We start from the raw sequence: 6,422 nt of genomic DNA, 5'->3' as shown, positions 1-6,422 counted from the left end.
GAAGGCCCTCTTCGCTGCTGCGAGCGCTGCAGGCAAAGCACAAGGTGACACCCTGCAACCACACCCCCCCACCTCCCACCTCCCAACCCCCAACCCCCAACCCCCCTCCTGGGTGGGATGTGTGTGACTTTCATCCAGGAAGCTCCCAACTATCTCAATGTTAATGCCTTGCTACAGGCAAAAACAGCCTGAACTTGACAATGGCAAGGCCTCCAGTACCCTGGGAGTCTTCAACCTATGAAAATCCTTTTGAAACCTCCCTTTTCCTTACCTCCCCCAACTCCCAAGTATATAATCAGCCACTCCTCACAACCCCAAGGCAGCAGCTCTTTTCTGCCCACGGGTCCTGTCCCCGTGCTTTAATAAATCACCATTTTGCACCAAAGACGTCTCAAGACTTCTTTCTTGGTCGTAGGCTCCGGACCTCACCCCACCGAACCTCACCTATATTCCAAAACCACATCAAAGCTAAGGTTGCTTTTTGCCTCTAGCCAAGCATTCACATTAAGGTAGTTGTAAATTCCTTGAGGAATCTCACACTCTGCCTGTCTCAGGTGATGAGGCTGTGAAGGGTGGCTGATTATATACTAAGCGGTTGGGGGGTGCCTTGCCATTGTCAAGTTACGGTTGTTTTTCCTTCTAGGAAAGCGTCAACATGAAGATAGTTGGGAGCTTCCTGGAGGAACATTACACTCCACCAGGCTTCAAGTAACTGTCAGTGCGCTGCAGGTTATAAGGACATTTGATTGTATCTACATTCCCTTCTGGAAGTTAGGCCATTTATTAGGAATGCTTTGTTCTTGTAGATTGCTAAGACATTCGTAAACTGAGGGAGACTCACGTCTTGTAGGTTTGTGATCTCTATAAGTTAACTATTTGTTTCTCCTCTCCTTAGCTTTAGGGCAGCCTGGAGTGCTTGAGGAATGTCACATATACCCCATCTGGGGGGGGAGGGTTGTGGGGTGTCAGCTTCTGCTTTGTCTTCAGCCAGCCTTCTGTTCCCCCATCATCGGGTATTTATCAATGGGCTGCAGGATGTAAGGACATTTAATTGTATCTACATTTCTTTTGCCTTTCTTCTCCTCATCAGTTATGACACTGATAGAAAGGAGCTCGGAATCACATATTGCCCTAATAAGTTTTCAAGTGTAGTCAAAAGCACTCAAAAGATTTCCTATTGTGACATGGAGGAACTACAATGAACCAAAGCAGGCTTTGTGTTAACAGCCCTATGATCACACACTGTTTTTTAAAAATCCTTTTTTCTAGAGTAAAAGTGAACTAAGAATCTAGGAGTATTTGTGAAATCAGCTCAGAATACCTTATTATTCTCCAAAGAACATTCAAAACTATTTTAAAGCACTGAATTTTTTCTTGTTAAAATTACTACTGCTAACTAGATAACTAGATAAATAGTGGTAACTTCAGACCTGTGTATCTTCTGGAGCTTCTTTTACATTCTCTAATTATTCTAATTGTATCTAGTTATCTAGTTCTGGCTTATCTTGTTATCTCTACTAGTAGTTAGTTCTCACTAGTAATATTAACAAGGTATAAATTATACTTAAGAGGAGTGTATGATTCAGAGGTTCTGTGCTTGTTCTGGGTTCTTTTTTTTTTTTTTTTTAAAGATTTTATTTATTTATGTGACAGAGAGACAGCCAGCGAGAGAGGGAACACAGCAGGGGGAGTGGGAGAGGAAGAAGCAGGCTCACAGCGGAGGAGCCCGATGTGGGACTCGATCCCGGTACGCCGGGATCACGCCCTGAGCCGAAGGCAGACGCTTTAACGACTGCGCTACCCAGGCGCCCCTTGTTCTGGGTTCTTATGTCACAACCAAGGCCATAGTAGAACGTTGATTTTATTTTATTTTATTGACCTTGGCCTTGACTTTGACCATGGACCTCGATATCAACTTTAGATTTGTGGGGGTCAGTATGAGGGTGAGAGATAGGGTCAGAGTGGTAGGGTCAGACTGAGCATTTATCAGTCAGTAAGATGGTCCATATGGGTCATGGTGAGGATCAGAGTAAGGGTAAGTGTCAGGGTCAGTGATTCTGTCAGGGGGCAGGGGGGAGTCAGACTCAGGGTGATTTGAGGGGTGTCAAGGTCAGAGTCAGAATGAGGGTAAGTGTAGAAGTGTGACGGTGATGAAGTGAGGATGTGGGTCAGGGTGAGGGTGAAGTTGAGAGTTACAGTGAGGGTCAGGACTGGGGTTTGGAAAAGAGTCAGACTGAGTGTTTGGGTCAGGTCAGAATCAAGATGAGGATGACGGTCAGGGTCATGGAGAGGTTAAGGGTATGGTTTAGGGTGAAGATTGTCAAGATGAGGTCCATGGTTACTGTTAGAGTCAGGCTGGGGGTCGGTGTTTGACTTAGAATAGGGTAGATCACAAGGAGGGTCAATGTCAGAGTGAGAATGGCAGAAGAGTGATGTGAGGGTCAGCAGGAGAGCAAGGTCAAGGTCAGTGTCAGATGTGCGGGTCAGCAGGGGAGCAAGGTCAAGGTCAGTGTCAGACATGAGGGTCAGCAGGAGAGCAAGGTCAAGGTCAGCGTCAGATGTGAGGGTCAGCAGGAGAGTAAGGTCAAGGTCAGTGTCAGGATAAGCACCCATTTAAGGAGTAAGTTTAGAATGAGGATGAGTGAGAGGGGAGGGGAGGGTCTGGTTTAGAGTCAAGGACAAGACAAGGCCAGGGTCAGGGTAAGAATGAGTGTGACAATGAAAGTCAAGTGTGATTCTGGTCTAATATGAGGCTTAGGGTCAGATTGAGGGTGAGAGTCAGGATGAGGATGATGGTGATGGTCGGAGTCAGAGTGAGTGTTAGGGTAAAGCTGAGTATGAGGTTCAGGGTCAGGATGAATGTGGTAGTGAGACTGAGTGTGACAGTACCATTCACGATCCGTGTTACTGTCGTGGTGAAGACCATAGAGTTAGGGTGACTGAAAGTGTCAGGGTCAAAGTGAGAAACAGGTTTAGTGCACAAGTCAGGGTCAGGGTCTGGGTCTAAACATGCTCTAACTCACAATAAGAAATTTTCCTGGACCTTAACTGAAAGTGTGTTTTTCTGCCTGTTTTCAATTATTCTGCTTATTTTCATATGGATTTTATCTCAGTCACCATAAGAAGTGACCTTAGAAATGAATGCCCTTCTGTTCAGGAAGGGGGATGTAGCCTCTGCGGCAACAGGTGACCGCTACAGCCAAAATTGAGACTCAGACTCTGTAAGGGGAAGCGTGGACCTAGCCAGCAGGGCATGTGGGGCGGTCTTTGCCTCTGTATGGAAAAGCAGGGTCTTAGACTCTGGTGTGGGAAGTGGGACCTTGCTCCTCAAATGAGAGATGGGGACTAGTTTCTGGAGCTGAAAGCTGGACTCAGTCTCCGGAGGGGGAAGCAGGGATGTAAGTGCTGGGGGTCTCACTCAAAACTGCTCTGTCTGGAGAAAAGAGGGGCTTTCATGCCTGACCTGAAGAGCTCCCCTAGTGAGTGAGAGAAGCAGGAAATTTTGAGATGAAGGTGCTTCTGAGCTTGTTTGCGCATATGAAGTTTACAAAGTACTTACGAAGCTTCCAAGATTTGTTTGAACGAGTGGTTTCGAGCTTGATTTCACATAAACTCTTAGATACACTCTAAATTACTCTAAGAATGTCCTTTCAAGAATGCTTGAGTGGGGCTTGTGCTAATATTAACTTTTACATATGAATTACCTTTAAGGGGCAATAAGAAGTTTCACTTGAAATGAATGAGTGATTTGGAAACTGATTTCACCAAAAGTGCTTCTTATTGAATCTATTTACTCTAATTTCTTCTAACAAGGTGATTAAGGAATAATGACATTCCCTAATACTGCTTAGATTTATCTAAATTGGGTTTAACTCATTTTTATTTGTTCTTTCTCACCATTAGACATTTCCTTAGCGGGGAATGTCTGATTCTTAGCTTGTTTACAGACATATTGCTCGCTTATACACATGGTTTAGTTTCACTTTATTTTCACTAACTCAACATGTTACTTCTGATTTACTTTACATATAACTGTGTGATGTGACACTTTTTACTTGTGACACTGTTTTTACTTAACCTACTTAATTTGCTTCAATTTGCACTAAGAACTTTTGAGGTGATAGTGTGTATCTGAGCTTATTTGCACATAAAGAAATTTTTACACAGCACTTTAAAGCTCGTACATTTGATCAAAAATTATTTTGAGCCTGATTTCACAGAGATGCAATGTATTCTAATTTCCCATAGGAAGTTAGGTTTAAGAATGCTACTTAGATTTATCTTAATTTGTTCTAACTTGCAATAAGATATTTAATTTGAGATGTGTCTTTCTGAGCTAATTCATTAATTTGCCTTTCTGAGCTAATGTGCTTTAGCTCCTGATAAGAAGTCAGTATAGTTTAGTCTTAATTTTAACATTAACTGCTTAATTACATTTATATTTGCTCTAACTCACAGTAAGAAGTGACTTTTTTCTTTAGTCAGAGAGAGAGAGAGAGTGAGCACAAGCAGGGGGAGTGGCAGGCAGAAGGAGAAGCAGGCTCCCCTCTGAGCAAGGAGCCCAGTGCAGGACCCCAGGATCATGACCTGAGCCGAAGGCAGCCGCTCAACTGTCTGAGCCACCCAGGTGTCCCAAGAAGTGACTTTTACCACAAAAATAAAACACAGTTCTGCCAGTCTGCATCAGACTTCCAATTTCCTAGTAAAAGCCTGTTCTGGGTTCTTATGTCACAACCAAGGCCATAGTAGAACGTTGATTTTATTTTATTTTATTTTATTTTATTTTATTTTATTTGTTTGTTTTTAAGTGGGCTCCACTCCCAGCTCAGAGCCCAATGTGGGGCTTGAACTCACTACCTTGAGATCAAGACCTGAGCTGAGGTCAAGAGTCACACACTTAACTGACTGAGCCCCCAGGTGCCCCTAGGAAGTTGAGTTTAGTCATCCACATAATTTGTTACTGTTTCAGGTTCTTCCTTTTTTTCTTATGAATTCTAAGGAAAATACATTTGGGAAACTGGATTTCTTTGGGAATACGGAATGACCTAGCCCAGAAATCATCAGCCGAAATAAATAATCATTGACTACAGCAGCCAATATTAATTCCAATCTCTACTAATGCCAATTATTCTCTTATCTTGAGAAATTCTAATGTTAAGGGAAAAAATAGGGATGTCTGACTGGCTCAGTCGGAATAGCAAGCGATGCTTTATCTCAGGGTCATGAGTTTGAGCCCCATGTTGGGTGTAGAGATTACTTAATAAAAATTTAAAATAAATAAAAATGAAAAGCTACTTTTGAGATCAAAGATCCGAGCCTCTTTTAAACTATAGTTCTCAGATTCATCTAAAGTTGCTCTAACAAGAAATGCCAACCTTGGCTAAGAATTGTGTGATTTTGAGGCTGTTTTCACATGTGCGGGTTAGGATCTGCCCGTGCTGTAGCTCGCGGGGCCTCCCCGGCCCTCTGCGGAGGCTGGTCCTGGTCCTGGCTCCAGGTCGGTCCCCACTGCGCGCCCCTGCCCCTGAACTCTGCGGTCTGCGCAATCGCCAAGTCCCGGCTTGGTCGACAGGGGGCGCCCGACGGACCATCCAGGCACCGGGCAGGCAAACAGCTTCCCGGGCCATTTCTCACGTTGGGGGCGGGCGGATGGGAGAGCGGCCTGATCCGCGGGAAGCCCCAGGTGCGGGGCGACGCGAGACTCCACCCGGTTCCCCCACTGGCCAGCCAGCGCCCTCCCCTACCTGGTCCTTCCCTGGCCCGAGGTCTAAGGCGGGGGCATGGGAGGAGCGCGGGGGGGGGGGAGGACTTTTAGGGGGGACCTTCCTTACAGCTGGCCCCCGAGGCGAACTTCCCGGTTCTCCATTCAGAAGCTGAGTCCCTCGCTCAAAGTCTACCTGGATCCCCGCTGACCACTCCCACTGCTTAGTCTCCCCTCTCCCTTCAGGGGCTAAGGTCCCACTGTTTCCTCAGCAGTCCCGAATTGTTCACCCCAGAAGCTAAGCCGGAATTTTTGACCCAAGGTCAAAGTCTCCACCTTTGGTTCCAGAGACGAAGATCAAAGACCTACAGACAATAAAAACAAATATCAAAAAAAGTGAGGACTTAGGAGTGCTTACCCCAGTGGCTAAGAGAGAGAAATGATATCCCCGACAAACATACGCACCTCAAGTGAAGTCCCTCTGCATCCTTTCCAGCTTGCTTTGCCGTGGTCCGTGCTCACCAGGCAGCATTTCAACCACGGATCTGGTGGTTTCCCGGGGAATCTGGAAACAGAATTTCCTGCTCAATATAAGGTCTTTTTCTCCACCTCAACCTGTGCGGAATGGCCCTGCCGTTCTAGTTTATCAGATGAGCCCTGTCTCGCGAGCAAGGGGGAGCTCTAGAAACAAAGTGGCAGAAGAAAACATCTGCGGGATGGG

The sequence above is a fragment of the Ursus maritimus genome, unplaced genomic scaffold, assembly GCF_017311325.1.
Source record: "Ursus maritimus isolate PB19 unplaced genomic scaffold, ASM1731132v1 scaffold_22, whole genome shotgun sequence".
Taxonomy (NCBI): Eukaryota; Metazoa; Chordata; class Mammalia; order Carnivora; family Ursidae; genus Ursus; species Ursus maritimus.
Note: the sequence above shows the minus strand (reverse complement) of the source record.